Genomic DNA, 24,811 nt, shown 5'->3' on the forward strand with positions numbered 1-24,811 from the left:
CCCCTTCAAGAGCTGCCATGTAATCGCAAGATGGGGTCCAAGTCCTCATCCAGCCATAAAAAAGTCTGCTGGGTTACACAGACCAGCCACTGACTCGCAGCTTAACCTGCTTCACAGGGTTGTGGTGAGGATAAACTGGTGGAGAGATTACCATGTATGTCACCTTAAGCTCCACAGAAGAAAGTGGGGATATTAGTCTGATAATGCCCACATAATCCCTCCAGCACCAGTTTCCCTTGATGCAGGAACCTTCTTTTGCTCTAGGCTGGTTTTGATTGGTTGTGGTTATTGTTTTAGTATTGATTTACAGATATCAAGGAGGCTGTAGTTAATTGTTTTATTATTGATTTTTATTATGATTATTGATTGTATACCACCTTGATATAATCCCCCAAACAATGAAGGATGATATACAACTCTTTTAGGATCTCCTGATGAAATTACAACAAATGGGAGATATTCTGGCATCTGGAATAAGAAGATCCCTTTCATGTTTAAATGAATAAGGAATTTTAAGTATCTCGTAGGGTATGAATATTCTGGAAATAGTAATACTACGCAGGGAAAAGGGGGTGGGGAATCACCTAGATGAAGAAGTTCTTCTATGGTGTCTTTCTCCTCATTAGGTTCTTCCTGATTTTCCTTCACTGCCCTCCGGAGAGCAACAATTCTCTTGCCATCCCAAGCCTGTTAACTGGCGACAGTGAATCACAGTCCACTTTAATTCAATTTGCTTGTCAAATTAGATTGAGCGACAGTGTTAATCTTTTAGATTTACTTCTACAGGTTGGATTTTATCTCCCTGTTCTCACAACTAGGAGATTGGGGGTGGGGAGTGTTGGCAACCCCTGCCAGGGCTATACCACTTCAGACTGCAGGTGAGGCACTTGTGTTGGAAAGCGACTCCCTGTAGGTAGAAAATAAGCATGTCAGGGAGACTTCTGACCAGATATACTAGTTATGCATCTGCCAGGGAAGGAGACATTCCATCATGTAAGGTTCGAAGTAGAGGTTGGCTGCCTCATCTGTAGTTGCTTTGCAGGATGAGGCTTTTCATAATCCTGTGGACCTTAAGCTCTGTGTTGGCAGTGGGGACCACATGGCTGAAGGACATCAGTTGACTGTCAGTGGATCTCTGGCAGTTTACAGATGAGCGGAAGCACTTGAGTCAGAGCCAAGGGCCACCCAAGCAGCGATTCTGTTTTCAAAGGAGGACAGATGTCTCTTGGAAGCCTACAAGGGTTGCATGGAGGTAAAAGCCCACCCTTTCTGTGTCCCCAGGGTCCCAAGCTCATGGGTACAGGGAGGTTCTATCAGGACTGGCAAACTGTTACAGACCTGCCCTTTATTCCACACACGTCTCCAGCTGCTAAGCCTTGGAGAGCCCTATCAAAGAGGGCTGACATAGCCATGAAGGTATTGCCTTAATATAGTTTTAAAGGAAGACTGCTCTACACGCATAATGTCGCCCCAGGAAGAGGCATTTAGGAGGTGATTTCTCTCTTCCTGCGATGTAATTAATCAGTTTTATGCCCACCCCGAGTTGTGTGAATCAGTCTTCCACGCGGATTAGAATGTAGAATGCACTCAGACGAAGGTGTTGGAAGGGGGGGGAGGAAGGCCGTCCTTTATTCCTCCTTTAACCCTGGGAGCAGAAGAGGGGTGGCTTTGCTGGCTCTTCCAACGGGGGCTCATCAGATGCCCCCCAAGAGCGGGCAAGCCTGCCATTTGCCTCAGTATGGCTCTGCCTCTGCCTGTGGCAGGATCCCTTTACTCACCACTGTGACTTGTAACTGACCATAAACCTATCCTCCAAATTCCCTTTTTGAAAACCAGCCCCGCAACTCAATGACGAGCCAAGGCCGCGCGGGTAAAGGCCCAGGTGTGCAGAGGTCAAGGAATCCGCATCCTGCAGCGCTCGCGCTCGTGCAAGCGAGTAACCACGCTTTGGCTCCATCTGTCTTCGTGACCTGCGCCGGGAAAGGGCGAGGACGTGCCAGAGCCCTCCTCCCGGCCTGCTGTTTCCCGATCCATGCATCTCTTATGGAAGCTTGTGCTCTCCTTTGACACGGGCCTCCGCAGCGCTCAAAGTTCACAAGGAAACCTAACATCTCGGCTGAATTGAGAACGGTTTAATGACGTCTAGATTTCCGCACCATTTTGTTATCAGAGTTCTATGGTGTTTTAATCGCAATGCCTTTTGGGGCGCAAGTCAACACTTTCCACGCCCTGTCACCCTAACGTGGGAGCGACCTGCGTGGAATCCGGCGAGATTTGCTTGAAGAGACACGCATAGGATCGGGCTGCGCGTCTCAGCGGATTTCGGTGGGAGACGCTTGTTTCTCTCTACCACTGAACGCCTCGGCAATTGAAAATGCTCAGCCATGGCTGGATCGTACCCTTCATTTCTCAGCCAGAAGAGTCGTTTGCTTTAAATGATTGCTTCCACCCTAGCGGAGATCGTTGGAGATACTGGGCAAGAAGTCCATCGGAAAGAAGCTCTGTCTCTCCGGAGAAGCAGCCGCTATTAATTCTCCTTTCCTTATCGCTCTTCCTCCTACAGCGGAACCGTTTTCTTTCTCGCAATCCCAACTTCCTCGTTTTCCGTTTGAATCAACTTTCGCGTCTTCCCGGGAAGTTCTGTGTTGACATTTCTTGCCTCCTCCCCCCGCAGCCTCCCTCGCGGTCCCCGCCGTGAAATTAGTGGAAAGTAGAAGTTTTTATCAGCCAGAAGAAGTAATAAGTAGCCTGCAAAACAGAGATCTCCCGGTTTATTGCCCCCCGTCGCCTCTGGTATCTGGTCGCAGGAGAAGGAGGCGAAAGCGGCGCTTGGCCTCGCTGGAAACGGCGCGGCATTTAAAGGAGAGGCGTCTCGGGAAATTGACATTCTTGTCCGCATCCTTTGTCTGATTTCAAAGCAAACAAGAGGCGATTCGGATCCAGCCGAGGCTTCGGGACGCACGCATTTCCCTATCATGTCTCGGCTTTGTTTCGAACCGCGGGGCGTTAATCCCATAAACGCGATTTAATTACCGGGAGGCTAATTGCTAGGCGCAATTGTTTAGCTCATTAGTAACTGACTTGACATCCGCGAACGTGCTCCACCAAGGATGACACGAGCGAAAACTTAAGCACGGGCTTAAATAGTTTTCACGCAGACACTTCGATCCTTGTTGGGTTTTTTTAGAAAAAGAAAAGAAAGACAATACCTGTTTAAAGCTGCAATCCTATGCAGACTTCTTTGGGGGGGGGGAGCCCCACTGAATCCAAGGGGACGTGCATCCTAGTAAATATGCCTAGGGGTTCGCCTTCAGTGTAGCAGGTTTATAGTCTACTCTAGGGGTGGTGTGATTTCAGTCTTGCCAGGTTTACTTTATTTTATTTTAAACTGGAAACCTCCTTGTCTACCCAGGTGCTTAAATTTTACAAAGCAAAAGCAATTAAGGCCTCGCTAATCTGTGCTAAAATGTTCCTTAGTGTGTTTTCTTGCTTAAGGTGCAGGAAGACCTGAGAGGACTGTGCTCTTGGCAATAAATCTTACCTGGTTGTAGATGGTCTGCTGGAGATGGTCCCTACCCTTCTGTGCCTTTTGTCCATGTCTGAAGTTTGTTATGGTAAAATACAGTCTCTGAATTCCCCTTAAGATGCACCAGGTTAGCAGGAAACTGCTTAAGTCCTTTATTTTGAAATAAGCTACGCCTAGGATAGCTGCTTCAGGAGTTTGACTATGGCTAACCACCAGAGTTTAAAAAATAAAAATGGAATATAAAAGTGCTTTCCATTATCAAGTGAGCTACAGCACCCCAATCATTTTCAAATAGGCCACCAGGATCAGCACTGCCTTCATGCCCCTACCTTTCTATGCAGCCCCTTTGCATCTCTTTTTATGTGAGACTTGATTTGCCCAGAGACCAGGGGACAGGGGGGCTACACATGGTCAATAGATTCAGGCTGCATGGTTGAATTCAAGCAGCGAAATCCCTTTTCAGGCAGCATCACATGGTTATAGTGCTTCTCCAGAGAGGTTTTGTGGAATGCAGTCTAGGGAGAAAGGTTCAGCTTAGGCCTAGTTCTTACTGTGGTTTTGCCTGGGTCATCACTTCATACTACAGGTGGAAGGGGATGTGGGTGGCGCTATGGTCTAAACCACAGAGCCTAGGGCTTGCCGATCAGAAGATCAGCAGTTCAAATCCCCACGATGGAGCGAGCTCCCGTTGCTCTGTCCCAGCTTCTGCCAACCTAGGAGTTCAAAAGCACACCAGTACAAGTAGATAAATAGGTACTGCTGTGACAGGAAGGTAAACGGTGTTTCCATGCACTCTGGTTTCCGTCATGGTGTCCCGTTGCACCAGAAGCAGTTTAGTCCTGCTGGCCACGTGACCTGAAAAGCTGTCTGTGGACAAATGGTGGCTCCCTCAGCCTGAAAGCGAGATGAGCGCCACAACCCCGTAGTTGCCTTTGACTGGACTTAACCACCCAGGGGTCCTTTACCTTTACTTTTTTTTTTACTACAGGTAGGTCTCACACAAATAAATACTCCTCCATAAAAAACCCCAGCTCTGTTTAGAGAACTAGCAAGTAAGCCAAAGCCCATTCATGGAGTGCTAATTTTTATGTGCAGGTGTATATATATATGTGTGTGTGTGTGTGTAGCCTGAAGTAGATTCCCAGAAATGGGAAAGTAGTTACACCCTAGGCATGGGTTTACCAGGTAAGCCAGTGTATTTCCTCTTTCCCCTCCCATGGTGGTCCCCACCCAAAAGCTTTAAAGCATGCAAATCCTCACTTCATTCTACAATCCCCAGAGAGGTTCAGCTGACGCCTTCATTGTATACCTTTAGGTACCAGGTAAAAATGTTCCACTTCAGCCAGGCCTTGGGCTGATTAACATCTTATACCCTTTAAATGTGTTTGTAGGATGGTTTTTTTGGGGGGTGTTATTGTTTTGTTCTTGTTCTTACTATATATTTTATATTTTTATCTTGTATTTTCATGCCATGAACTGCCCTGAGATCTATGGATGAAGGGCTGGATACAAATTTTAACAACAACGATAAAGGCCATAGCTTATTTAATTAGCCAAAAGTTGTGTAACAAAGGTGCCAGGCAACACTGGCGTACGAAGGGGGCGGGGCAGCAACCTGCACTGGGAACCATTTGGGGAAAGGGTGCCACCATGACTGCCCCCACAGGCGACACACCATGCCCCTGGGATGCGCGCCAGCCACGCCTATGCCTGTTCTCCGCTCTGGGGGCTGCAGCATGTTGCTCCGAGATTGCCAGGCAAGCCTCCCTGGGGAGAGCATTCCAGGGAGCCAATGCAGAAAAGGCCCTAATCTCATGTTGCCACCCTCTGGGCCTTTCATGGAAGAAGTGATCTTTGAGGTATTGTCGTCCTGAGCCATTTTAACTCTGCTCCCCCCCGTCTTATTGTCTTTGTTTGTTACTATGGTGTGTATTGAGGGACACGGGTGGTGTTGTGGGTTAAACCACAGAGCCTAGGACTTGACGATCAGAAGGTCGGCAGTTTGAATCCCGCGACGGGGTGAGCTCCCGTTGCTCAGTCCCTGCTCCTGCCAACCTAGCAGTTCGAAAGCACCTCAAAGTGCAAGTAGATCAACAGGTACTGCTCCGGCGGGAAGGTAAACAGCGTTTCCGTGCGCTGCTCTGGCTCATGGCTTAGTCCTGCTGGCCACATGACCTGGAAGCTGCATGCCGGCTCCCTCGGCCAGTAAAGTGAGACGAGCACCGCAACCCCAGAGTCGGTCACGACTGGACCTAATGGTCAGGGGTTCCTTTACCTTTATGGTATGTATTGTGTTTTTATATTGTTAAATAAATAAATTGCTTTTAGTCATGTCAGAGAGGGGCTGTTCCACAGAGGTGAGTTGCCTGGGGTCCATGCCTCCCCTGGCAAGTCTTGTGGTATGGAGCAACAACATGATGTTTAGCAGTGCTATGAGAGCAGCAGCCAAAGTTGTAATATCTGGGCAGTGTTTGCAGAAGGCTAAAGCCTCAGCGCCTAGGGCTTGCCGATCGAAAGGTCGGCGGTTCGAATCCCCGTGGCGGGGTGCGCTCCCGCTGCTCGGTCCCAGCGCCTGCCAACCTAGCAGTTCGAAAGCACCCCCGGGGGCAAGTAGATAAATAGGTACCGCTTACCAGCGGGAAGGTAAACGGCGTTCCGTGTGCGGCTCTGGCTCGCCAGAGCAGCGTTGTCACGCTGGCCACGTGACCCGGAAGTGTCTTCGGACAGCGCTGGCCCCCGGCCAATAGATGTGAGATGGGCGCACAAACCCCAGAGTCTGTCAAGACTGGCCCGTTCGGGCAGGGGTACCTTTACCTTTACCTTTACCAAGTGGAGTTTTCCATTTTAAATAAGAGAGATGTTACAGGACCTCTTGGGAGCCTTGCAACCTCTGAAAGGAAGCTTTGCTCCTCTGTTACGAGAGTGAAGGATAGGCACTCTGTACTTGCTCCAAGGTACTACCCTGTATTATATAATATTATGATGACACGTTTCCTCAAGACGCATGGCCAGAGAGGGGGAAAGAGTGGCGTTCAATGCTTGTGGTTAAAGAAGGAAGGAAACTTCAAGGTCTGCAGCCCTGGCAAGTTATCAATCAATCAATCAATCAATCAATCAATTACATATATATTCTGCCCTTCATCTGATGATCACAGGGCAGTTCACCACATATTTGCCACCCTGTTACACTATTGAGGTGATGCCGCAGTGCATAGCCCTACATTTGTATCAGCACCTTCCTCCCCCATTTTAAAACAAGGTGCTGACCGGGGTTTCTTTCTGATTTGAATTATGTGCCCAGCAAGCTGCTGTTATTTCATCTCTTTGAGAAGGGGGTATCAGCCATTTGACTTTGGAACCTGCTGCTTAATCAAAAGTGTCCCATTTCCGCCTGACCTTCTTGTCAGCAAGTGCCCTTGCAGACTTGGGCTGTGCTTGTGGAGGCATAAATCCTGCTCAATGGCTCAGTTCATCTGTGTGCTGTGTGCTTATGATGCCTCGTAATCAGCCGTGGTATTTATTTACTTCTTTGCTTGCTTGTTTTGAAGGTGGGATGCAAATACTGAAAAACCAACAAGCCGGGTTAGCATTTGTTATAGCTTCACTAACAAATTGTCCTGTTCTCATTTAAGAGTAAGACCTTACATTGTAAAACTCATTTGAAACCAGTGTAACTGTCACAGACGCCTTTTCAAGAAGAGTGAAAATTGTGGTTTTTCTGAAGGTGCTGAAAATTCTTGGTAGAAATTCAAGCTCTTATGACACAGATTTTGGTCTGAGACCAGCTGGCTCCCACCTAAGCCCTAGGAACTGCAATTTTGTGAAAAACAGTTTATTTTAATTTAGCTAAGGCATTTATAGACCACTTAGCATTTCTAAGTGGAGTACATAAAAATAAGCCATACAGAGAATAAAACAACGATTTTCTTTTCATAAAACTAAAGAGAAACCTGAATACTGTCTGAAAATGCCGGCTGAAATATTTGCCATGTGCCTGAAGTTCAGCAAAGAGGGGGCCTGTCTCATCTCAGGCCCCCCGCACGGCATGCCTCTGGCGCATGGCAGACCACCAAGAGAGATTCCCCTAAAAATCTTACGAGATCGGGCAGGGATGTAAGGGCTCAGGCAGTCCAAGGTTTTGATTGTTACAGATCCCACACCCCATTACTGAATCAGAAGAGTTCCAGACTGGGATCACAATACAATTAAATAAACTGGGAAAGTGTTAAAAAATGTATACTGAGGGCTCACCCACACTTCTAAATAATAATAATAATAATAATAATAATAATAATAATAATAATAATAATTTGTTTGTTTGTTTGTTTCATGATTTCCAGGCACAGGCATTTCTTTTGTCCTGCCACTTTCCCCAGGAAAAGCCTGCTGTTTACTGCTGAATTGGAACAAATGACAATCAGGTTTTTGAGGATTGACGTATGTTCTGTTTCAGCAGTAAGGAGTGGGTTTTCCTGGGGAAAGTGGTGGGACAAAAGAAAACTTCTTGAACCTGTGCCTAGAAATTATGGAATAAACCAAAGCAATCACAGGAGAAGTGTGGCCGAGCCCTGCGTGAAGAAGGCATTATAGGCTGCACTCAGGCAACTGTACAGCCAGGGCTTCCCCACTGTTGGCTAGAGAACAACTTGCCCCTCCTGCAACTTACAGGGTAGGATTTAGCTGTGTCTCTGGGCTGCAATCCCACCTGCTGTATCTTGATTCTCCCTCCCATGTCTTGGATGTGTGGCTCCAGATATTGCAAACACAGCCTGAGTTAACAGCAGATAAGATGCATTTGATTCTGCTTTGGTAGCTGGGTTGACAGAGGAAGAGGATCACATCCACTCAGCTGAACTGGGCAAACAAGCAGAACCATGAGAGTGCAATCTTCTCTGTTGCAAGTAAATGGTAAAAGAAACTACAACTCATTGATTGACATTCTGCAGAGTCAGCCATTAAACCACCACGACCCTGGAGATGGTGCAGGTCAAAAAGCTCCAGCCTCGTCATTAACTGCCTGTTTAGCGCTTGCCCGTGTTTGATAGCCGACGTGCAGAAAGCACCAGGCATCGAACTACATTCCATACCTGATATGATATGTAGTATTTTGACCAGATCTGATAGTTAATATACACTAGTTGTATGTAACTGGCAGCATTTGAAATCTGACATGCAAGCATTTGGGGTTTGTCAGGACTTAACTGGGAGCAGCCAAAATCAAACAAAGAAAGGGATGCAATCAAGTCTAAAGCATTTCAGTTTGATTTTTTTTGGAATAATATTTCACATTGAAAGCTTCTCAGCTTTGAATTACTGCCAAAAAAGAACCTAAACCAAAAAACCCAAACCCTTGTTATAGCACTTTGGACAGGTGATAATGCCACATTTCCAAAAGTTAAATTGCAGCGCTGGATTAGGCTTTTTATTTTTAGGGTGTCAACTCTGAAATCACAAAACTGAAGGCTTGATCATAATAGGATCATAATTGCACAGTAATACACATGATCATGTGGAGAAATAACCACAAAATAGGATGTAGAATGGAAGGAGAATATTGTGTTTATTGCCTTTGAGGCTTTGGATTGGAATGGGAATATTTCTCAAATGGTACAAACCCGTCAGTCTGATTTGTGAAGCTGCAAAACTCCTTCCATTCCAGAACTAATTATCTTTCCCTCCCTTGCCCCAATTTATGTAACCTTTCAATACAACAATTTAAAGACAGGTTTGAACCCTTAAATGAATTCTATAAATAGTTCAAATAAATAAAGGAATGAATGAATTTAATCAGGTCTGCACTACAATAAAGGCATGGTGATTTTCAGTCACTGTCATTTAGGGAGGATGCATAAGATTTTAAGAAACATCTAAAATGGGCCAGCTCTTGAAAACGGGTTTAAAAATTTCATCCGATCCATAATGTGGCAGGTGGCTGCTTGGGGGGCAGGTATTGAAGGAGAGTCTCTAGGTAACCTTTATTTTATGTAGAGAATCTAAAAGTGCTGGGTTTGACCTTTGAAGCTGCGATTCTATGCCCATTTACTCGTAGAGCCATATCCACTGTTTATACAGAATAAGGTAGTTGAATTCTGGAGTATTCCACTTCAGACCACAGATACAGAACTGAGCTTTTAAAAATGAAACCTCGCTGCATGTAGAAAATTAGGAGGCAGGGCTTCGTCTAGGTGTCTCCTTGGTGTGCTAGTCAAGGCAAGAGGCATTTTACAGAGGGAAGAAGCATTCAGAAATGTGACCTACACTTGCAGACTGAGATGGTGTGGTTCAAAATTCTCCAGCCTCAGCTTCTCATCATTAAATTTATAAACAGGTCTGCCTTCTAAATAGACATGAATAGAACAATGAGCAAAGTCTGACACCTTTAAATTCACCTGAGGGGCAGAGCTGAGAAGCACACCCCCCATGTAAGTCTCTCAGTAAAAAACCAATAGAAAGTAAAAGTGGTTGCCTGAGCTTCAGATCATGTGAGGCAGGCTTCTGACATGCTTATCCCTTGTTGGAAAAGGAACTTTATATGCAAACTGGTTTTGCCTGCATAGTTCACCCCAAATCCCCACCCAGATTCTCCGGCTGCACTCATATTTCCCCAAGCAGAAAACCAGCAGTCATTTGCCTAGCTGTGGATTTTGCCCCTCTTGCCCCACTTCTCCACCAGCCAGCTGAGCAGCACAATTGCCAATTGTCTGACAAGGCTCCATGTTGCCCTGGGCTCCCTTGGGAGGAAGGGTGGGAGATGAATTTCATGAATGAATAAATGCATTAAATACATGTGTGCATCCCAGGCTCTGGAGGGCACACACAATTGGGCCAGCACAACTTCATCTGGATTTATTTTGGCAGAAGCTTTTGTGGACTAGAGCCCACCTCACCAGATGCTGAGCTGTAGCCCATGAAAGCTTATTCCTTGATACACCTGATAGAATGATTGCCTTAGCACTATGTTGGATTCCACCCTCAGTAGGAAACCGGACAATCCAAGCCCTGGCCTTGCAGTGGTGGGGCATGGCGGACCGGTGGAGAAATTACTACGCCTGCAGCCCCATCACTCATGTTGGCCAGGGCAGAAGGTAAGGGGGCAGGCAAATAGCTGGCCCATCCTGGAGTTGGCGCATCAATAGGACCCAAATGAAGACTGATGTTGCCAAGTGATGACAGCGAGGCTGGCTCAGTCATTCCCCACCATGTCCCACTTCAGAGATTTTTGTAGTTGCAGGTGGAATGAGAAACTCCAAGCCCAAGAAGTGATGATGGCTGATGGAAGTTTGCAGGGAGCCAATCCACACACCCCAGACTGACACAAAGCGGGTTTGCAGACTAAAGAAGCAAATAAGAAAGATGGAAGGAGTTTCACAAATACTTAAGTACTGGGTGATGAATGTAGTGTTCTAGTTTTAAAGCCCAGTGTAGGAGGAATCTGAAACCACTGAAAATAAAGATCTCAGGCCCATTAGAATTAAATGGAAAGATTTGCAGACTTCAAACTACCGGTATGTAGGGGCAGCTTCTGGCTTGTGGAGCTTAATAATGGCACAACTCTATTTTATATTATTTATTTTATTGAAATATTTATAATTTCATGTGTGAGTTTGTGTCTCCTAATATTTTTAGGTGCACGAGTGTGGAGCTTTGGCTACATGCATGAGGTCTCACCTTTGCATCTTAACACAAATGTAACAATTCCTACCTCTTAACTGAAAGGTCTCTCTTTCTTTTTAACATGCTTTAACCACTCTGATTGTACTACGCCTGATTCATACATCCCAGGAGTGATGTAGTATTGTGATATAGTATTGCCAGAGTACATTGCAATACTGGAGCCACATGTCTTCCTGAAATGCTGTCCTGCTGAGAGGGAAGATGGTGTTTGAGTGGGAAGGACCAAGATGACTGACTCCACTTTGAGGCTTCATATCTAGATGCAGAACTCAGCGCTGTGGAATTGTGAATGAGAGGAACCCGTTTTCTCCCAGCAGTGATCTGTAAGAATGGGCGCGTTAAAAACACACTCTAGAGTGTTAACTAGGTAATTAATTCATGATCAATTATTTTCATACACACTCTAAGGGGCAAATAATGATATAGTTCACAAATGCTTATATACCTCTTGATGTATCTTTTAGCCATTGCATGCTTGCTGCCTTGCAGCTTAACTCACTCCTTTCTGGTGCTCGATCTGTGAATGCTCTTTTACACAACAACTACTACCAAACATGAACATATACGTGAGAACTGATTATAAGTGTTTCCTGTTCCCAATGCACAATGGACCTTCAAAAGTGGCCAAGAAATTTAGGAGCCTGAACACAACGGACCTATGGTGTTTCCCCATCCTCTGAGAACACAGCATTGCTGTGAGTGCGTAGGTAACAGAGGACAGAATCTAGCAGAATAAAATCACAGAATTGAAGAGCTGGAAGGGACCCTGGAGGGTCATCTAGTCCAACCCCCTGCAATGCAGGAATCTCAACTGAAGCATCCATGACAGATGGCCATCCAATTTCTGTTTAAAAGTCATTCCGCTGTCGAACAGCTCTTACTGTCATAAAGTTATTCCTGTTGTTTAGTTGGAACATACCCAACTCGCTCAACCATTCCTCATAAGGCTTGGTTTCCAGACCCTTGATCGTCTTAGTTGTCCTCCTCTGCACACGCTCCAGCTTGTTAATGTCCTTCTTAAATTGTGCACCCAGAACTGGGACACAGTATTTCAGGTGTGGTTTGATCAAGGCAGACTAGAGTGGTACTATTACTTCCATTGATCAAGACACTAGACTTCTGTTGATGCAGCCTAGAATAGTATTAGATTTTTTTGCTGCTGTATCACACATGTTAAGCTTGTGGTCCATCAAGACCTCTAGATCCTTTTTACATGTACTATGGGCAAGCCAGGTGTTCTCCATCTTATATTTGTGCAGATTTATGTCAAATCTATTTCAGGCGTAGTGACTTAAGCATGTGCCGAACTTCTCTTGTTGCAGTAGGTGGGGCTCTTTTAATAGTGATTTATTCCCTTGCTTTGTGTTTTATCGAAATTTCCTTTAAAACACATGCAGTATACCCTGTAAAATTAAAATACGAGATACCTTTCACTCTCCTGAAGTACAATAAATTATGTGCAAAATTAACCTGGTATTTCCTTGGTTACTTATTAATCATAGTTCATTTAACAGAATCAATATTTCTGGGGAAGAAGTAAACACTTACCACACAGCCCCCTCACTTTCCTTTACCTTTACAACCTGATTTTTTTTTTAAAAGTGTGTGTGTGGGGGGGGGAAGCATCTGCCTGGAAACCAAAGGAGAATGAGGAACCGTGCCTGTTATCTTGGGGATATGCAAAGCACATTTTATTTCGCCTTTTATCTCTCCAATTGTATGTTGATCCCATACATATAGATTGATTTTGCACAGGTAGATAATGAAAAGTCAAGGGGGAAAATTTACACAACGGCACTCAGGATCTCAGCTCTCTATTGGTATATAAATTGGTTTATTATTTCATTCTCTTAAAGAGGGCCATTCGCACAGGGGAGCACTTTAAAATATAGCATGTTTAAACATAAATTGATTTACCATTCATACGCCTTTTTTCCCTTTGTAATTTCCACACCATTTTGGGAAGTTAATTTTCAAAGATATTTACATCTAAACATGCTCTTGTTTATTCCTAACTCTCTCATCCATCACCTTCTTCCTATAGTCAAGGCTCTAATGTGAAATATCTGATAGGATGACAACGGCAGCTGCAAGCCCAGAACACGTAAGTGTTGCTCTCTCCATTTGATGATACCTTGTGAGCCGTTCACTGTAATTCACCATAAGTGCTTTGCTTTTAGCCAGCGTAACCTATAGTTGGGGAGGCAATTCCAGTGGAGAGGGAGGGCCTGTATGCTTGGAGCAAAAACAGCAATAGAAACCCCAAACAGAAATGAAAGGAAACATTATTAAAAAACATTTCTGGACATTTGGTGGCACACATTTTGGCTGCTGCAGCTTAAAGCAATTAATTCAGGATACTGACATTAACTCTCTAGCTCATTGACAGCTTGGAGCTGGGACTAAAAATGCTAGTTCTCCAGGGAAAAGAGGCGGCTAGCTGGCTCTTTTTCTGGACTGTTTGCTTATAGGCCCAGAGAGCAATCTTCCTTGCAGAATGAAATGCAAGGACACAAACAATGTCCCAGGGAGAGAATGGGAGATGGGAGTGAACAGTTTGAACTATTTGCTCAGCAGAAGGGCAGCCACAATTGCCGGCCAATGGCTTTCCCATGCATCAGCCAGGGCTTCTTAGCCTCTTTTGTTGTTCTTCTACTTCCTTCGGCCAGATAAGAACACAGCTGCAGAGAGTCCAGCTAACTTTGGGCCTGGCTTTATTCACAGAAGTCTCCATTCATGTTTAATTCATGTTTACTGTATATATTTGCTGCATAAGTTTCTGTCCTATTTTTTTTGAAATGTAGGTTTCATTTTTCCACTCCGAAATGAGAACTATATTCTGTAAAAGAAAAAAAATAATAATTGCAGCTTCTTGTCGTATTTGTGCTACATCCCATTTCCTTTGCTTTCTTAGAGAGATGGAAAGAGTCACAGAGAGGTTTTAACCAGATCCCCCACTAAAATTGCTTAGTTAGTGTTCCAGCCAAAATTAAGCAATATCAATTTTGTCGATTTTGAGTGAGTAGTACACAGTCTCCGCCATTTACAGTGTTTACCTGGGGCTGGATGAGGCCCATTCTGCAGAACATTTCATGAAATGTGCATAAGACTGCAGGTTTAAGTCCTCAAGATTCCGGTTAATTTTTCTTTGTTTAGTGCTAAAAAAATGTCTGTAGGATGGAAAACACTTTCAATGCCAGTCCACCATACTGAATAGGAATGTAATGGGTTTTCAGCAGTGCCCTATTTCGTGTTTCATTGAAAAAGCAAAGAGATTTCAGAGGTGGTTATATGGCAATCAGATAAAATTCTCCTGAGGAATAATAATCATATATGGTGTTAAACATGCAGTGTAGGGTGTCAAATGGACCCCCCTCCTGCTCAGTAATTGCCAGCACATAAAAGACACCCACACGATAGCTTATATATGCACACAGACTTTTATAGATCCCTCACATATAATGCTTCCACATATGCAAAATAACTTATCACAGATACATATACATGAGGACACAGGGTTATATAAAAAACTTGTTCACATATAGAAAACTGAATTGATTTTGGGGTATTAAAAACGTAAATGTCCCAAGTACACATACAGTGCCACCTGTTTGTGAATGAATGGTATGTGTGCATTTACATATTTTTCCTACGTTAAAAGATTTATATGCTGTTTTTCATGAAAAATGCCACTGCAGTGTGATATGGGCACATTCTTCCACAGTAATGCAGAACCAACAGTAATGAAAGTATCTGTACACCACCCACAATTGGGGAAACCCAACCATTTACATTTATGTAAATGGTTACGTGTGAGTATTATGATAGTTGTTACCATATTTTGCTATTTTCTTTCTGGTATTTTCTTAACCACAGTTTAAAAGGTAACATGTGAACTGTTTGCACTAGTGGACTTGTGCAAGTCGTCTGACTTCTGTGTTAGCTTTTTATATTTGGTCCAGAACTTCCAGTTCACTGAGTATCTGATTTCTGGTCAGATCTGCATGGAGTGCTTAAATACTAAAGCTACTAATGATCTGTTATGTGGAATGAAAACCAGGGAAATTGCCTTTCATGTAAACCAACATAAGAAGCATTTGTGCTGATTTTTGTATAGGTTTCCATGTCTTGACCTTAAAGCTGTACTTCTATAGTATCACTAATGTACAGTGCTTTACAGCATAAAATCAGTGAAAAACATAGGGCTCTTCTTCCTCCAAATTTAAATCCCAGATAGCTTGTTAGAAGATTAATTAAACTTGAATGAGTGTAGAATGAGGTAGAAAGTCATTTTTTAAAAGCAACACGAGAGAGTGATTTACTGTGAACAAATTGAACATTCTCAGTCAATGTGTAACCTCACAGGAAACACAATGTTTGCGCACCACTTTTTCCAGTGCGAAACCTCTGAAACTGCAGGGATTTTTCCTCTACTGGGTGGTCAGGAGGCAAGGCTGAAAGGCAAAAGAACTCCTATTGTCCTCTGCTGTGTCTTAACAGCTGACCTCACGTGCCTCTAAAAAGAAGAAAGCACCTGTTTATCTCCAGTTACCCCCTGCTTCCAAGAGCACCAAGCTACCCCCCCCCCCCAGAGATAGGGTCCTTGGCTGGCGGGGGGGGGGGGAAGAGTATCTCTAAAAGTGCTTTGAAAACCTCCCCGTCAGCCCTGACCCAGATATAGTCATACACTGATCAAGACATTGTTTCAGGATGCTCACTTCCAATGTGGCTGGAAATCTTTGCCCACTCTGTCTCTGTCACCACATCCTGAGTAGTCCTGAAGACACCTCCAGTCTGAGCAGGGGGTTCTCATTCATCAAGGGGATCCACATGTAGAAACTTGTTAGTCAGTTCCTTTGCTTCTCTCACTAAAGGACAGAATTTCACATTATGCAAAACAAGAGGCTGCTATGGCACTGGGATTTCAATGGGATTTCTCTCCCTCCTAATATAGCAGATCATTCATGTGATGTCACTGCAAGGTACCATTTCCCCCTCCCCCTCCACATCATAACTGCTGCTGGTGGGGACCGGGGATATCTGAAATGATAACAAAACCTTAACATGTGCCGCTTATCTGGGAAAGGAGGAGAGCTTGACATAAGGATGCTATTTTCAGCAACAGCTCCATGTCTTAGAATCATACAATCCTAGAGTTGGAAGAGACCACAAGGGCCACCGAGTCCAACCCCCTGCCAAGCAGGAAACACCATCAGAGCACTCCTGACATATGGTTGTCAAGCCTCTGCTTAAAGACCTCCAAAGAAGGAGACTCCACCACACTCCTTGGCAGCAAATTCCACTGTCGAACAGCTCTTACTGTCAGGAAGTTCTTCCTAATGTTTGGGTGGAATCTTCTGTCTTGTAGTTTGGATCCATTGCTCCGTGTCCGCTTCTCTGGAGCAGCAGAAAACAACCTATGATTCTAGGTAGCCGTGTTAGTCTGCCATAGTCGAAACAAACAAACAAACAAACAAACAAACAAACAAACAAAATTCAGCTGAAGAAGTGTGCATGCACACGAAAGCTCATGCCAATGACAAACTTAGTTGGTCTCTAAGGAATTTTTTTATTTTATTTTTATTTTATTTAATCAAGTGTAGTGGAAGTACATGGGATTGGGCATTATTTCCAAAAACAAGAAGATTAAATTGATTTTACCAGCAAAAAACACCAACAAACAGCGGCATATATTGCATATCCATTATCTTGCTGTGTCTCTCTTTATATATTATTTTGAATAATTATACCTTCTCCCAGTAGAGAGTGTGTGCTTATTCAGCACCAGCGTCACAATAATCTCTTTGGTGCCAGCCAAAGGCATTTTTATTTGACTAGGCATTTTTATCTGTGCAAATCTTCATTTGCTTCCAAGAATTCTGTTTTATTGTATTTATCTACACTGTACACCACTCTGAAATCCAAATAGGATGAAGGGTTGCATATACATGTTTTAACAAAAAGCAAACCCCCTCAGACCCATGACTTGAAATCACTTGAAATCACAGGACAAACGGACGTGTGGAGGGGCCTCAGCCCGCATAGACAGCACCAGGCTAGATAGACTAATGGTCTGATTTGGTGGCATTATGTCCAAATTATGTTTGCAGTTATGAATTGTACTATAAATGTTTGGTTTTCTTGAGAATGAGGGACAGCAGAGACTGTGGTGTCTTTATGATATATGGTTTATTTACACAATAGTGCAACCTACGATGGAGGAGCTCACAACATCAACACCCGAAGTGGGTCTTGCTTCTCTCATAGCCGCAGCCTTGGATTCCATCAGAAATCAGGCATGCTTCTGTCTCCAGCTGCCCAGCCTGCAGCCTGCCAGCTCCTAACTTCTAGCACAAATACTGTAACTCAACTCTCAACTCTGGCCTTTTTCTTGCTAACTACCAGCGAGTTGAGGGAGGCCCACTCATGTGTCGTCTGGCACAGAGCCACTTCCTTTGTTACCTTAATGCCCCATACTTAGAGGGATGTTACCTCACCAGGAAAGTAGCCTGGCTATTCTTGAACTGAATCTGTGCTGAATCCAAGAAGAGGACTCAAGCATATAGCCTTAAACCCCCCCCCCCCAATTCATAACAATATGCAATCCCTCAATCAGTCTGAGGTCATGCTCTCTAGGGATATGATGTAGCAACCCTGCTAAAGTTACGTGACTTTAATCTTGCAAGTGCCTGGATGGGAGACCATATTAGAACCTCATACTAGTCACTCTACCATGACCAAGAAAGAAGACCCTAGATGTCTATGCTAAGACCAGCCCTTATTCCTAGTGGTTCCCTATAAGTTTCATGAGACGAAATTATCTCAGTTTGGCAAAACTGTGTCAAAACCTACTCTTCTAACTAGTAGAAGGGCCCATAGTCATTGCCCACTCCTTCCTACCCCCCCACACTTCATAGCTGATAATGCAAGGTCCAGCATTCATTGAGAGACACTCCATGGGGAGTGCAATATATACTGCCCCACATGTATGCTCCCACATCCCTGCAGCATAGAGGTTATCTGCCATGATGGTCATGCCGGACGAATCTTATTTCTTTTTGAAAACTAGAGTTACAAGCTTGGTGGATCAGGGGAAGGCTGTGGATGTAGTATATCTTGATTTCACGAAGGCTTTTGACAAAGTCCCCCATGATAACCTTGAAGAGAAGCTGGTAAAATGTGGATTGGACCAGGTCACTGTCAGGTGGGTTTGTAGCTGGTTGACTGACTGACCCCCAAAGAGGACTCACTAAGGTTCCTCGTTATCCTGGGGAAAAGTGGCAAGTGGGGTGTTGTAGGATTCTGTCCTGGGTGTTGCTGTTCAACGTCTTTATAAATGACTCGGATGAAGGAATTGAGGGGATGCGCATCAAATTTGCAGATGACACCAAACTGGGGGGAGAAGTAACAATGCCATAGAGGCAGAATCAGGATTCAAGATGTTACTAACAGATTGGAGAACTGGGCCAAAACTAACACAATGAGGTCGGATGGCCATCTACCATGGATGCTTGAGTTGAGATTTCTGCATTGCAGGGGGCTGGACTAGATGACCCTTGGGCGTATTTTCCAACTCTACAATGCTATGATTCTGTGGTGTGTATTGTGATAGTATTTTGCAAGTTAAAATACTAACCGTAGTGATGAACCAATGGCAGCATCTAATATTAATTTTTGCAGTTTTTTAAAAAACCGACTCTTTCCTCCTCAGAAGCAAATCAGCTTCAGAAAGGCTGCTGAACTTTCTCAGGAAGAATAAGCAGAACTATCTTCTGGCATTTAATTAACCAGACATAATGATTGCTGGATGATCTTTATAGGTAGTTACTTCTGATGCTAATTTCCAAAACAGGAGGCAATGAGAGACTGCTGAGTCCCTAATGATTGAATTAAAGGAGCAAATACAGTTATGCAGCGTTTAAATTAGGGGTGACACTTACGCCAAGTGTATGTTTAATAAACATGATCAGGATAGGGTTTTAATCGGGATTTCCACCCGGGTTGAACTAGATAAAACCCATATAAGCTCTAAAAGGATTGGAGCGCGGGGCTGGAAGAAACCCTCCTAATAGAAAGCACATCAGCAGGTTTGGCAGGAAACTTGCCTCGCCCCCCCCCTCACTTCCTGAAGATATAAAGCAGCCTCACCCTGCATAGTCAACATGCCAGACTGGCCTCTGGAATGCTGGCTTCAGCTCCATGCTAGCATAGGCAGGACTGGCCACAGAATCCATGGCTATCCACACCGCACCTTTGAAGTATGTAGCTTCGCCCAAAGGATAATGGGAACTGTAGTTTGTCAAGGGTGCTGCAGCGCTGTGGAGGGGAGCAAGCAACAGTTCACAGGATTCTTGGGGGGAAGCCATGGGCTTTAAACTATGGTGTAGATGTTTTATATGCATTTAATTTTACAATATCTGTATACCACACAATCTATATCATTCAATAATAAGATCAGAGTTAAATGTGGGTAACGACAGAGATTGACAAATCCCATGAAACATATCCTGACGCGGGAGAAGTATTAATATCCTGCTAATGCAAGAGGATTCTTGCAGCCAGGGAGATGAGCAGCCTCTTTAACAACCTTCTTCAGATTACCAGGTGCTGTTAATGAGAAAAACCATACTCAGGCTGTATCAACTGCAATGCTCCTAGCTCCCTCCCCTTAATGGTTAAGGGGTATTAGAAGCTTAGAGAAGCAAATGTTCTTCTGTCTCCTTTCTTCACTCCATAAGATGTTCCTGCCGCAGCTCATGATACTGTTGCCCAGGGCTGGCCGAAGATGTTTTGGCACCTGGGGCAAACCACAAAATGGTGCCCCCTTCCCTGGCCAGGAAAGAAGGGGTGAGTGAAGAGTTACATCTGAAATAAGGTACTGACTTCTTCTACCCCTTCATAGGTGCCAGCTCCCTGAGGGCCTGTGTGCCTGAGCACCCACAAAGTTCCCCATGAAGAGGCTGGGCACCCATGGCCCCAGGCACCCACAGTTGTGGGGCCAGGTTGGCACTCCTGTACGTCTTTTCCCTTAGAGCTTTCTCTCTACTCTGATCATCTAAGGATTGGAGAAGTTCAGCCAATCAGTTACTGCCAGAGGCTTCATTACCAATGCCACGCCTCCATCAGCTAGCAGATTAAACTCCTGATTGGTGTGTGGGGGGGTCTCTCTGCTTTTTTAATGGGGCATTTATACTTTCAATTTCTTCAAATGTACTGCCAAAAAAGGGTTCCCCTGTACTTTCTTATGATATAATGTGCCTTTTCTGTTTTAGGAAGTAAGCTGAAGTGGCATTGCTGGCTCCACAGTCAAGGACTGCAGCAAGAGGCCAAGTCTTGAGTACCATTCTTAGCACACCTGACTTTTGAACTTAGCAAAGGTATGCAACGTCATTGTGATTTCTGAGAGAGAATGTTTGCAGCACACTGTAATCAAATGCGGCTTTGCTGATGGAATGCTCAGTTATATTTCCACCATTGCATATGAGTAAAAACAATAGTCCTGAAGCAAGACTTTGGTTTTAGATGATGCACCATGTGCCATAGAAGGCTTTACCTGCATTCCTTACACATGAGAAATGTCACAGTGGTTGTGAGAAAATGTATATCTAACTTGAAGATGGAACCCACATTGCTCTAGAAAGCACAATTCTGAACTATAGCTAGAAAAAAGTCATGTTTCTTTGAGACCGTACATACTGAATGGACACTCTACGTTACCCAGAGCATGTACAAAATTCAGTCAAGCTATGCACATTCCACAACACTTTATGTATATTGACCAGGAAATGTGCACGATTCCCTGTTCATGGGCAGACTAAGTGCACATTCCCCATGAGGCTTGGTGAATTCATACAATGGCTCATTGCTATGACTATTAAATGTTCAATTTACACCCCCTGTTAACATATACATAGACACATCACATTCTCTCTCATACATACACATATTTGACTTTAATGCTGCCTGATTATAAAGGTACCCCTTTCTCAGCGCATAGCACAGAAGCACAGCAAATTTCCCATGGAAGAAAAGAGTGATCTTCCTCCATGGCCGGCTCCCTTGTTTTCCATGTTGCAAACTGAAAAGGGGCTCCCTTTGTCTAGTGTCTCAAATTCACAAACGCCAACTTGAGAAAAAGGTGGGGGGCATGTGTGTCCGCGATGACACACACATGGTGCAGGGACGCAGAGATGCTGGAGAAGCCAGGGGGCAGTATGGCTTCAGTGGTTGGCGGCTTGTCTTCTCTGGTGCTCAGTTTCCTCCTCCTCCTCCTGCCACCACCACCAGCCCAGGGCTGCTTCTCCCCTCCTTCCCTTCCAGGCTCTCCCTCTTGTACTTGGTTCTGCTATAGGCCTCCTCTGCAACGGATTGCTCTCAACATTGGGGGCCTCTTAGAGTTGGCACCTCTGCTCAGGCTGGAGGGGCAATCTGATTTGGAAGCTGTTTTTTAATAGTTAGGAAGTATCACCTGACCAGCTGAGGCCTGTTTATGCAGGAGATTTTCCTTGGCTGATATGGCTAGTCTTCTTGCAGTTTCTTCATTTCTTTAGTCAGAGTTTGGTGGTAACACATAGGTTGAATTCTCACCTAACATTTCTCAGGTCACCATTCTAGAAAAGGAGAGATCACATGGTGAAGATGATGATGAAACAGAGCAACATAACCAATCATATTTTGCTCCATGCTGATATCACTGGAATAAATGAATACTTATCTGCCCTTTCACAGTAAACGTCAAGAAATCACTGAAAGGAGAGGTGCCTTTCAACCCTGTGGTGGAATATAGAAATTGTCCCCTCTGCCTCAGCCCTTATAGATACTTATGTAAAAAATTATGAGAAGTCTGTGTGCCTTCTAATCCTGTCATGACAAGATCATGCTTATTTATAAGCCCTGAATATAAGGAAGGATGCCTGTATCAGCACATTTATATTTTTGATAGAGGGTTAGGTAGAAAATAAAGCCATGAATCATGTGACCGGTATGTCAGCCATATCATTCTAAAGAACTAGTTGATGACAAGGCAAAACTTGCTTATTTACTGAGGCATGAGGAGAGTAAGCTTCTTATTTATATTATTATTTTTTAAATTCTACTCTATCTTCACATCAAATTCATGCTCAAAATGTCTAGTGGTGTGATTCCTTCTTAAAACCTCCTGTGACACTGAACAGCCCAAATCTCTTATGTATGTTTTAGAAGGGTTCGAATCCCCGTGATGGGGTGAGCTCCCGTTGTTCTGTTCCAGTTCCTGCCAACGTAGCAGTTCGAAAGCATAGAATCATAGAATCATCAGTGCGAGTAGATAAATAGGTGCTGCTGTAATGGGAAGGTAAACAGCGTTTCCATGGCTTCCATCAGGGTGTTCCATTCCACCAGAGGTGGTTTAGTCCTGCTGGCCACATGACCCAGATCTGTCTGTGGACAAACGCCGGCTTCCTTGGCCTGCAGTGAGATGAGCGCTGCAGCCCCATAGTCAAGTTTGACGGACTTAACTATCCAGGAGTCCTTTACCTTTACCTTTTACCTAGTCAATGCACAGATTTATGTGCAGCCTGGGAAGAGGAATCACCAGAAAGACCTGCCATCTTCCTTTTCTTTTCCACTGCACCAAATACCACTTCCATGTTACAGCCCTTCCCCTTCTTCAGGAAGGAAAGATCTTTGGTTTCTCTAGGATGGCGCAACATAGAACAAGTTTGTGCAGCTCCTAGAAAGACAAGCTGGATGTTCTGGTTTTGGGGCCAGTCTAAAAGAGTTTCCCACACAAACTGCAAAACAAGGAGAAGGCTGGAATGGGGATCCAAACGAGAGAGAATGGCAAACTCAAGGGGAGATGGGCTGCAGGAGAGGGAATGGTTGAAAGGACAACGGTCGGAGGGAATGGGATGAGAGGGCCGGATCAAGAGGGAGGGCAGAGAGTGAGAGGGAAAAGATCAACTGGATCCAGCAGGTGGAAATGACACTTCCTTCAAAACATTTCTTATGCCACACTCATTTTTCAAATGTGAATTAAGCTAATTGAGAGTGAAGCAACCCCCTACTGACACAACACTATTGTCCCATTAGAATCCTTCAGTCTGTGGATATGAAATATGATTAAAATTCTTCTTGCTCCATTTTAACCCATTTCTATTAACCTGGGGGACAAACAAACAGTCACAATTGTGGTTTTGGTAGTTGGCTTGGTGACAAGCTTTGTAATGAGAATGCAAAGAAAAGAATTAACACCATCTCCACTACTGAAGCCTCAGGAACAAAAAAGTGCTGTGGACTTTATTGCCCTCTTACACTGGGTAGCAATGATACTGAAGAAAATGAATAAAGTAATTGAAAATGTTGGTGCTTTCATGAAAACAAACCTGTACTGTTTCTTGCCAGCTCTAAGTGCTCATTCACAAACACAGTTGATGGAATAAATGCATTCAGATCTCTTAAAAGACACGTGACTTCCAGATGAAGCACCTGGGACTTCAGAGAAAATAAAAGGTTCAAAGCTTCTCTGTGATCACAGGCTTTTGGGTTTGATCCAGCACAATGGAATCAACCGCAACGGCCCCATTGTCTTTGAGGATGCAAGTGCAATTCCAGCGCACAAGCCTTTACATGACCCTTAGGCAAGTTATTTATAGCCTCCATTGCAACTCTCTTCTACCTCTGACAGGTAGAAGGCTGCCCTGCCTTAACGGTTGGGCAAGGTGGCCCTTTCTGGGTCAGGAACTCAACTCTTCAAGGGTCTCCAACTGTGAGCCTTGAAGAGAATGGTAGAGAGCCAGTGGATGAGGCTGTGCATTTAGAGCCATGAAAGGTTTCCTTAACAGAGGCTGACATTCTGTTTTATACTGTAAGCAAAATGACATACCTTCTGCCTCTTTGGGGTACAGAGCCTTGTGAATAAAGCATGTGGAATAAAGCAGTGGTTTCCAAACTATGTTTTTGAGGGGCATTGGAGCCAACTCCTTGGGGCCAAGTGCCTTTGCCCCCCCCCCATTAAAATATTTGAGTGGGCCAGGACCTGCGCACTGCGTCTTGTGATCAAGTGTGTAAGCTTTTAGAGGTCTGCTAAATCAAAAGACCTGTAACGACAATCTTCCCTTAATAACTGCTTGCCCACCCCTACTAATCTGCCCTCACAAACTGCAGCTTTGGAGGAGATGGGGGTGTGTTCTAGGTTTCAGTCATCATGGATAACAGGCCTGGCCAATATCTCACAAGAATCGTGCTTAAGAATGTTAGCCCAAATCCTGGGCAGCACAGGGCAGATACGTTGGGGGTTCTTCAGTAGGCAAGTCAGTATGGAAAGGGTTCTCTGAAGAGGGGAAGTTTGAAAATACTTTCTCTACAGAGAACACTTAGGTTGGGGGCACTTTAAAAAGCGCTGGCATTTGCTGCAGAACTTTGACTCTACTTCCCCCTCCTCCAAAACAGGGCTAGGTGGCCATTGCAAGTGCTGTGGCCTCAACTGATTTTCTGGTTCAGGTGGAGCAAGGGAGATGCCTGACCTTAGCAGCAGACGGCATCCTCTGGGAGAGCGGAAATAACGGGGAGTGGAGGAACATGGCCACGGTTTCATTTCAAAGTGTTGGAGTGGAGATAGGAGCAGCCTGCCAC

At 44.5% G+C, this 24,811-nt stretch overlaps 1 long non-coding RNA gene across 4 annotated transcripts in view; it reads left to right on the plus strand.

The window, feature by feature from the left end:
- The window catches only part of LOC309538873, an 80,898-nt gene that overhangs the window by 15,252 nt on the left and 40,835 nt on the right, over positions 1–24,811 (plus strand). For 2 of the 4 annotated variants that reach the window (XR_014222428.1, XR_014222429.1), the window contains exons 2-4: positions 13,245–13,304; positions 19,939–20,047; positions 20,473–20,577. This is a non-coding gene — a long non-coding RNA (uncharacterized lncRNA). Of the gene's footprint in view, positions 1–13,244; positions 13,305–19,938; positions 20,048–20,472; positions 20,578–21,928; positions 22,016–23,581; positions 24,624–24,811 lie in introns of those variants that run through there. The other 2 variants (XR_014222430.1, XR_014222431.1) reach the window with 2 other exon arrangements.

Source organism: Podarcis vaucheri (assembly GCF_965113315.1).
Source record: "Podarcis vaucheri genome assembly, chromosome: 8".
Lineage (NCBI taxonomy): Eukaryota > Metazoa > Chordata > Lepidosauria > Squamata > Lacertidae > Podarcis > Podarcis vaucheri.